The sequence below is a fragment of the Eumetopias jubatus genome, unplaced genomic scaffold, assembly GCF_037043125.1.
Source record: "Eumetopias jubatus isolate StellerSeaLion01/CBP00866 unplaced genomic scaffold, mEumJub1_p1.0 scaffold_12, whole genome shotgun sequence".
NCBI classification, from domain to species: Eukaryota; Metazoa; Chordata; class Mammalia; order Carnivora; family Otariidae; genus Eumetopias; species Eumetopias jubatus.
Genome location: NW_028274818.1, coordinates 41313389 through 41322935, shown reverse-complemented (window position 1 = coordinate 41322935; position 9547 = coordinate 41313389).

Sequence of the window (9547 nt, the reverse complement as noted above, 5' to 3'; positions counted from 1 at the left end):
CATATCCCATTGTTAGACAAAATCCCAGTCACGGGGCGCCTGGGTGGCTCAGGTGATGAAGCATCTGCCTTCGGCTCAGGTCATGATCTCGGGGTCCTGGGATCAAGCCCTGCATCAGGCTCCCTGCTCAGCGGGAAGTCTGCCTCTCCCTCTCCCACTCCCCTGCTTGTGTTCCTTCTCTTGCTGTGTCTCTCTGTCAAATAAATAAAATAAAAATCTTAAAAAAAAAAATCCCAGTCACATAAAAACTTCCTTCTCCACTGCCTAATAGGATCTGTCTCAGCTATCACTGAGGTCACTAGCAGTGACAAAGAACCAGGACTGGGGACGGGTGGCGGACAGGAGACCCCAGTGGCTGGACACGAGAGAGGGTGATGGGTAGAGAAGGTGGCGCTTGGGTAAAACACTCTCCTCCTGGTTCTACCTTGCCACGTGGCATTTCCTTCACGAAACCGGGTGGGGAGGGAATTCCTGGGGTTACAGTACCCAGGCCCATCAGGAGGGCAGCGAATGAGCCCCCATCTCTATGTGAGGAGGCACCGAGGGCTCCTATAGGCCATGGGCAGGGCTGCTTGAACTTGCATTTCCTGCAGGTGGATAAAGGCAACTGTTCAGTGTAGAGGCCGTGTTTAGACAACAGGTTTGAGCAATGGAAACTCGATCAAGGCAGAAGGGCCCAAAGTGGCCCCAACCCCCTGGCTGAACTCAGACAGGCCCAACAGGTGACCCACCCCAAAATATCCATAGCCCCTAACTAACCAATACTTATGACCAGGCACAGTTACCAAAAAAGGGAAATTCTATATGTTGCCATACCTCCTTACCTTCCCTCTTTATTTTTTTTTTAAGAGTTTATTTATTTATTTGAGAGACAAAGCAAGAGAGAGCATGGGGGGGGTAGAGGGAGAGGGAGAAGCTGGCTCCCCACTGAGCAGGGAGCCCGATGCAGGGCTCGATCCCAGGACCAGGACCTAGGGATCATGATCTGAGCTGAAGGCAGATGCCCAGCTGACTGACCCAGGTACCCCTCACCTTCCTTCTTTACAAACAGCCTCCACGCACTGCCTGGCTGCAGATAGCTTCTCGTCTGCTCTCCTGCCCGCAGCTCCCTTGTGGGGGGTTCAGTAAACTTCTATCTCCTTTGTTCTGCCTTGGGTGAATCCTTTCACACCCGAGCCACCGGCTTCAAGCTGACCATTGTCCCACATTTGTGGGACTCCATCTGATTGGACAGACACCACATTAAGTAATATTGAAAAATAGTTGAGAAATGATGTGCCCTTTTGTAAGGGTGGGGTCACCTTTGCCAGTGTATTAGGATCACTTCCCCTGATAATTTTACCTCAGATGAAAATGAGGGAGCAGTCAAGTTCTTTGGGGATAAGATCTAAGTGGGGACAGTGATCAGGCTTCAGGCAGCAAAACCAGTCATTGGGAGACTGGTGTATGACTTTGCCTGGACAGGCTCTCTCTTTTCTTGAAAGACAGATCATGGTCCTCTTAGAAAAGTGCTCTGCCATGTTCTTGCTGATCAGCTTTCAGAAAACAGAGCAGTGGGGAAGACAGGAGGGGCCAGCTGAAGCCCAGACAGCTTGACAGGCAGATGGGGACTTGCTGAAGTGCTCCCTTCATTCAGGAGCCGTCTCGTTTATGGAATCTCAATGCTGAAGATCTCCTGCATGGTTGCCTGATACTTCTCCTGGTCGGCTCTCCTCAATATTCTTTTCTCCTCCTTCTTTTACACTTTCCACCCAACACCTCCCTCCATATGACTTGCTGGAACACCCTCCATTTCCTTACTTCATTTGAAAAAAATGTATTATATTGTCAAATAAATCACTGTTCAACTGGTGTACTTGATAATAGTGGAAAAAGTCTTTTGTCTCTGGACAGAAGACCCTTAGAAAAATCTCACCCCATTATCCTCCAGGTAATGGAAGAAAATTACAAATGACAGTGAAAAAAGAAATGGTTCATTTAGAAGACACAGCGATGGTATAACAGCATTTTCTTAGGGTATTAATTAATGAACCTGTAATTGCTAAATTTAAATCACATAAGATGGAAGATATTAAATCATTTTTTGAAAAGAAGCTTGGCACATATCTTATTTTCCCCAAATAGCCACCTCTCTGATTCCTTTAATTGTTGTAGAAAACCCCTGCCATTTACAAAATGCTTTTGCTCATATTTTCTCATTTTGGTCAATATGTGTTAAGGCACAATGGGCAGTCCTCCTCATTTTCTGAATGCAGATTCCCAGACAGGTTAGGTGACTTGTTCAAGGTCACCCAGCTCCCTGCTGCTCGGGGTGGCTCACTGCTGGTTCTCTGGGTGTTCCCAACTCTGTGCTGCCTTCTGTTGTTTAAAACAAAATGGAAAACAACGTATTACTCTTGGCACTATCTTGGCTAGGTTATACTTGGCTTAGCTTTGCACCTAGGCACCCTTTGAAATGTGATTCTGAGCTGGGAAAAGGGCTATTTTAATACCCCCGGGTGAGGCTTAGTTGAATTTTTCCTAGTATGTGCCTATGACTAAGAGAACACAATGTCTCAAGTGGTTGTTCCTTCAGCCCTCTGGTAACATTTGTTTTGCTAAAATCATGAAGTGACAATTAATTTACCTTCTAAATACACTGGAAATGTATAGTAACCATTTCGGAAAGGCAGGTGGGTTACAGATTATTTTTAAAGGATGATACATAAAGGAGAACTTTCCATAAGTTTTAAGTTAGAGGCAGCTGATATTCCTCAATAGAAAATACTGGAAAAACAAAAACATCTTCAATAGAAAATACCAGAAAAGCAAAACATCTTCCTGCTTCTGTCTTGGGGGTGGAATTGCCCCACCACCTTTAATACATACCCGGAAATTCCAAAATGCAGGCGGGCACTCATCCGAAAGAGCATTCTAATCCTCAGGAAATGCACCTTAAAACACCCACCAGCCCCACAACAACTGCTGATGTAACATCACAAAGACATTCGTGTAGGTAATGTTACCAGGATTAGTTTCCTCAGAGACATTTCCTGGCTCCAAAGAGCTTTAAAGGGTTTTAAAACAGAAAGGTTGGTGATCAATTGTGACAGAGTCAGCGTGAGGGCTGACACTGTGCTGAGTAACCGAGGTAAGGCTTGACCAGGTTATTTTCAGGATTTCCAAAGAACAAACTCCTCTCCTGCACAACAGCATTAAATAAATGGACTTTCCAGCAAACAAGGGTGAGAATTTTGTCAGGGTTCAAGTTCATACGGGGCTCAGGAAATCTCACCTCCTCGGTGTCGCTGGGCACTGACATCACAGGCATATTTTCTAAATTGAGAATTTGGGTCTCGCTTTCTTTTTGCAGTTTTTAAGAAAAGAAAACGAAATAATAACCTGTTATGTGCCCACTATTATGTGGCAGCTGTAAAGAAAGCCGAGGGGATGACTCATTGTCCCCTGAACACATCATGCGCATTCCGGCCCCCGCACCTCTGCTCCTGTCCTTCTCACAATGCCCTCGCCCCTTCCGGCCTGCCCGAGGGACGCTCTGTGCCCGCGAGCCTCAGCTCTGGCCTGGCCACTTGTCGGCCATGCCCAGGTAGGTCAGTGCCGTCGGCCTCCGCTGAGCTCTTGTAGCCCTCGCTGTCTGCACGACACACCCACAGCGTCCCCTCTCTCACGTGGATGGTTCTCTTTTAGTTCCTATCTCTGGAAATAGGCCTTAAATTCCATCAGGGAGGGGTACGTTTACTTCCTTCCTTCCTTTTCTTTTCTTTTTCTTTTTTTAAGATTTTATTTATTTGACAGAGAGAGATAGCGAGAGCAGGAGCACAAGCAGGGGGAGTGGGAGAGGGAGAAGCAGGCTTCCCGCGGAGCGGGGAGCCCGATGTGGGACTCGATCCCAGGACCCTGGGATCATGACCTGAGCCGAAAGGCAGACGCTTAACGACTGAGCCACCCAGGCGCCCCCTTTCTTTTCTTGAAGACAAACTTCCCTGAGAGCATGCCTCATGCCAAACAGGTACTCAGAGTAGTCTTTTGCTTGGTTCGTGAATCTTCATCTCGGTGCTTGGAGAAGGACTGTATCTGAGTTTGGGCAACAGAGCTGTTGTTTCTCACCATTCCCTGGTTAAAGGTCTCTGCTGGACTGTGGCTTCCTGTTGTTATAGTCTTTCAGAGCAAGGTGGGGCCGGGGAGGAGGGCACAGTGTTGACATGAGCACTCCATTGGAAGATGCGCGCTCTCTCTCCTCTCTGTGGCTGTTATCCCAACCAGTGGCAAGAATGTCACTAAGAATTCTGAAGTTTCGGGGGGAGCTGAGTGTCCTGGCTTCATGGAGGGCCAAGCTCAACTCCAAAAAGGCCCAGGAGATAAGAGGAAGAAGATAGAACTTCAGGTTAAGGAGAGTGCCTCCATCTCTCCCACGGCCATGGGGGAAAACAGCTGAGAGATTCTGTGTAAGAGTTAAACATCCTCGTGTTGCCTTTTCCGTGGGGCCGGGTTCACCTGTTTCAAGAAGGAAGTGGGGCAAATGGATCCTTGCTCCCGGTGTTCAATGAGGCTTTTCTGGAGAAGAGCTGACAACACAGAGAAATTGGGAGGAGGGGAGCTGAGACAGCAGAAAGTTACCTAGGAGAGCCAGGGAGGAGGAAGAGCTCAGTGGCAAGGAGATCAGAGTGGATATGAAAATTACCTCAGGAGAGGGAGTACTGTGTTTGAGAGAGAGCTCCTGGGGGAAAGGATTCCATGGCATGGAAGCAAATGTTAGGGACATTTTTACCTGACTCCACAGAAAGCTTTGCTGAGTTGAGGGGTGAGTAACAGGTTTGAATTCTGATGACCTAAGGATATGTGAACAATCGGGCTGTGCCAGGGGGCAGCAGATGCAGCAGTGAAGAGCATGGGCTTGGAGTAGTGGGGCTGTGTTCAAATCTCAACCAGGCTGTGTCCCTGGCCAAGTTATCATTCCGAGTCTCAGTTTCTTCATCTGTAATATAGGTGTGTCTACCACAGGGTTGTTGAGAGGATTAAATGAGATAATAAAAGCAGTCAGCGAAGTCCCTGGTATTTAATAAGTGGTAGTTCCATCTACATAAGGGAGGGAGCAGAAGGATGGGGTATTTCTTGATCTCTTTTTAAGCAACTCCGGCTTTGGGGCACCCTGAGCATGCCAAGGAGGGACACGGAGAGAAATTCCTCATGGAGGGAATGGTCGAAGTAATCCTAGGAACAATGATGTCTAATTGGCATTTGAAATGATTTCCTGTCCCAGGCTCTAATAGCTCTGTCTGTCCTCATTAGCCACAGCATCTTCAGAAAACTCTGTTATGTGCAACTGCTTTGTGTTAGTTGTGTTTGGCAGCAGAAAGGAGACAGGTCACGTCTGCTGTAGCTATGTCCAGGGGGAAGGTGGGGAGCAAGCGGCAAGGACCGAGCAGGAAGCTGGATTTCAGAGCCAGAGGTGCTGGGCGCTTGAAGGAGCCCAGTCATTCCACACTGAACATCAAAGGCAGGAGCGGCCTCCAAAGGGAAGTGGACTTAGTGACATCCAGTTTACACTAACATATGCATAACTGTCACTAGAAGAAATCAGGAAATACCTCTGGCTATTGAACTAACCAAACCAGAGCCAAGAGTTGATAGGAAGCTTTCTTGGGCTGTCTGCCCAGCAGCTGTTTATCACTTACTGATTAAGTTAGGTCAAGCTGACTCACCTGGAGTAGCTCTAGCACATTCTAATCAATCTGTGCCCCCCATGTTTACAAGGCCAGCATCTCTGAGTGTCAGCTCTGACTCCAGGTACTCATTCTTCTCCTCTGTGTGACGGGAAGTTTTCCCCCAGGTCACCGGCCTCAGGGATAGACAGGATGCAAATGAGTAATGGCACAGAAATGATTCGGCTCCAAATGGAGATGGATTTCTGGGATGGCCTGTCACTGCTGTCGCGTTGTGTCCCTGGCTGCAGTGACAAGCTCCCTGAGAGGGCTGCTCCAGCGCCACTGGTGAAAAATGCCTGGAGGCCCTCAGACAATGCACCAGCCACCAGAGGGCACAACCCTCACCACCGGCTGGCCTCTGGCTCTAGGGCAGGGCCCTTACACACACACACACACACACACACACACACACACACACACACACACACACGTCCCTCTCTTTAGGCCACGAGCGGCGCTCCCTCTTCTATTCAGGCAGGAGCCGGTTCCTGCTACTCTTCAGCTCTTACTCCTCCAGTACCCTTGAGCCCCCACCCCCCACCTTGCCTGTGACGTCTTCTTGACCGTAAGCAGCCCTGTCTAGGGCAAGAGCTGAACTGCTGCCATTCATCATTTCCTATCTCTTTATTTTTTTTAAGATTTGATTTATTCATTTGACAGAGAGAGACACAGCGAGAGAGGGAACACAAGCAGGGGGAGTGGGAGAGGGAGAAGCAGGCTTCCCGCTGAGCAAGAAGCCTGATGGAGGGCTCGATCCCAGGACCCTGGGACCATGACCCGAGCAGAAGGCAGACGCCCGACGACTGAGCCACCCAGGCGCCCCGCATCATTTCCTATCTTTTTAAATAAACCCAGTTCACCCACACAAGTGGCTTGACGGCCCTTTGCAAGCCTCTGTTGTAAGTTTCCAGTATTTCTCCAGACCATCCAGCCCCCATTTTGCTCCCTTTGCTACTCATTTGTTATTCTTAGCTTTCCTATCAGTGGCCACACACCTTCTAGCAGCTTCCTCGGCCCCAGTCTGGGGCTACACCCGAGCTTCTGTCCATGTTGGAATTGACTGTGCCCAGTTTGGGACAGAAGCCCAGCATTCCTCTACCTCAAACACCTACAGCTTCATGAAAGCCTTGAAAACTCCAAGCCATGGGGAAATATAGAAACTATAATGTTAAAATTATAAACCATAAAATAAATATAAACTCTGACAAACTAGAGGACTATTAAAAAGGTTGCTTTGAACTGTCATATGCTCTTCCTGCCCAAATATTTTGGAGGCCCGATTTGCTAGTTCGCTTAGTCTGCCTGATGGGGGAGCGCACCTGCCCCCTGGCCTCCCCCCCCATTCCCACCCCACAGCTGGTGGGCTCACCCCATACCTTGCTTCTAGCTCCCTCCCCCCTAAAGTGGCCTCTTCTGATCCGCTGCCGCGCGATCCTCCGACCCGAGATCCTCCGTCCCAGTGTGTGTATCTCTTTGTCTCTTTAATTCATTCTCACTGAATTGATTGCTACTTTGTTGTTTTTTCAACAAAGATGACTGAGATGCCAAGTGATAAGCAGCGCACTGGAGGTATGTGTCGGCTCTATGTGACAGTTACTGCCTCCTGTAGCCAAGCCCAGGGGCGGCCAACAGGGACAGGGAGCACATTTGAAGCAACAGACTGTGGAAATGGTTCTAACTCCGAGCAAATTTACATGGGTCACCAGAACATCCATCATTTCTCACTGCCAGTGTTGTTTAATGCCAGTAGAGATGGTTATGCATATTTTATTATCTCATTGACTTGACCAAAAGGCTGTGAGGGAAATAACAAGCGTATTCTGAAGCCCCCACCTCCCTTCCCTCCCATCCTCCCTTCCTCCCTTCCTTCCTTCCTCCCTCCCTCCCTCCCTTTCTTTTTCTCTTTTTCTTTCTCTTTCTTTCTTTCTTTCTTTCTTTCTCTTTCTTTCTTTCTTTCAAGATTTTATTTATTTATTTGAGAGAGAGAGAATGAGAGATAGAGAGCACGAGAGGGAAGAGGGTCAGAGGGAGGAGCAGACTCCCTGCCGAGCAGGGAGCCCGACGTGGGACTCGATCCCAGGACTCCGGGATCATGACCTGAGCCGAAGGCAGTCGCTTAACCAACTGAGCCACCCAGGCGCCCTCTTTCTTCCTTTCTTTCTTCCTTCCTTTCTTTCTTTCTTTCTTTCTTTCTTTCTTTCTTTCTTTCTTTCTTTCTTTCTTTCTTTCTTTCTTTCTTTTTCTTTCTTCCTCTTTCATTCGTCCTTCTTTCCTCCCCCTTTTTCTTTCTTTTTTATTTTCTATCAAAAGTGCATTCAAAATGGGTTTGTTCTTTTTAACTCAAAATCTTTATCTCATGACCTCATTCTTTGTGGCACAACCCCTCCTAAACTCCTTCTCAGACTTTGTCTGAATCGAGTGGAACTCCTGGGCCGTATTTATTTCGATTGCAAGCAGCATTGTCAGCAAGGTATCATTAGCGAGGAGGAAGCCTCTTTGCCAAGGAACCTGGAATGGTGTCTGCTCACCTAGGCAGTGCAGCCCTTGGAACCTTCACTCTGCCTTTCAAAATATTGTGTGTACAAGTTTTTTTTTTTTTAAGATTTTATTTTTTGACAGAGAGAGAGACAGCGAGAGAGGGAACACAAGCAGGGGGAGTGGGAGAGGGAGAAGCAGGCTTCCCGCTGAGCAGGGAGCCCGATGCGGGGCTTGATCCCAGGACCCTGGGATCATGACCTGAGCCGAAGGCAGACGCTTAACGGCTGAGCCACCCAGGCACCCCTGTTGTGTGTACAAGCTTTTTGTATTACTGGCCTCCCCCCTGTTTTCCTCCCAGGTCTCAAAGACCAATATGCTTTCTCCTGAATTTACTCATTTATTTAACTCATTTTACTTGTCCTCACCTTGATACTTTCAGAGCAGTCTCCAAAATATTCTGCTTGTTTCTCACTGTCTACTGTACATTAGACAGATGCTCCAGGAGGTGAGGGGAGCCAGCCAATCTAATATTTTGCAGATAATTTCGAGATTTTACCCAAGAAGAGATACTGAGGAAGGTCTCGACATGGACCATGTGGGTAAAGACCAGATAGAAGAAACAGAGCACATGGCCATGGGGGGTATATTCATTTCCTAGGGATTGCAGTAACAAAACACCACAAACTGGTGACTTAAAACAACGGAAATGTATTGCCTCAGTTCTGGAGGCTACAAGTCCAGAGTCAAGTTAGTAGGGCCCTGCTCTCTCTGAAACCTGCAGGGGAGGACCTTCCTTGCCTCTTCCAGCTTGCGCTGGTTTGCAGGCAGTATTCGGCATTCCTTGGCTAGCTGTCCCATCTGCCTTCCTTCATTGTCACACCATATTCTATTTGTGTGTCTCTGTGTCCACGTGGCCATCTTACAAGGACACCAGTCATATTGGAGTAGGGGCCAGCCCTACTGCAGTCTGACCTCATCTTAACCAGTGACATCTGCCACAACCCTAATTCCAAATCAGATCACATTCTGGGGTACTGGGGGCTAGGATCTCGACATATCTTTTGGGGGGGACATAATTCAACAAGGAGCAGGACCATTCGGAGAAAAGTCGGTGGCTCAGTTTGGCTGAGAAGCTGACTATGATTAGGGAGTAGTGGGAGATGAAAACAGTCTAGCAACTAAAATAATTGAAGAGAAAAACTAGGAACCTGTTAGCTTAGTTTAACACAGAGAAGTTCTCTCTATCTCTCATTCCAGTCCAGCACCTTAAAATTTTTGCCTTTGGTCAAAAGAATCATAGAGAACTACCGTGCAGGTATGCCAATAATGTCTTCTCTATCCATTGGTCATGCCTTCATTTAGTA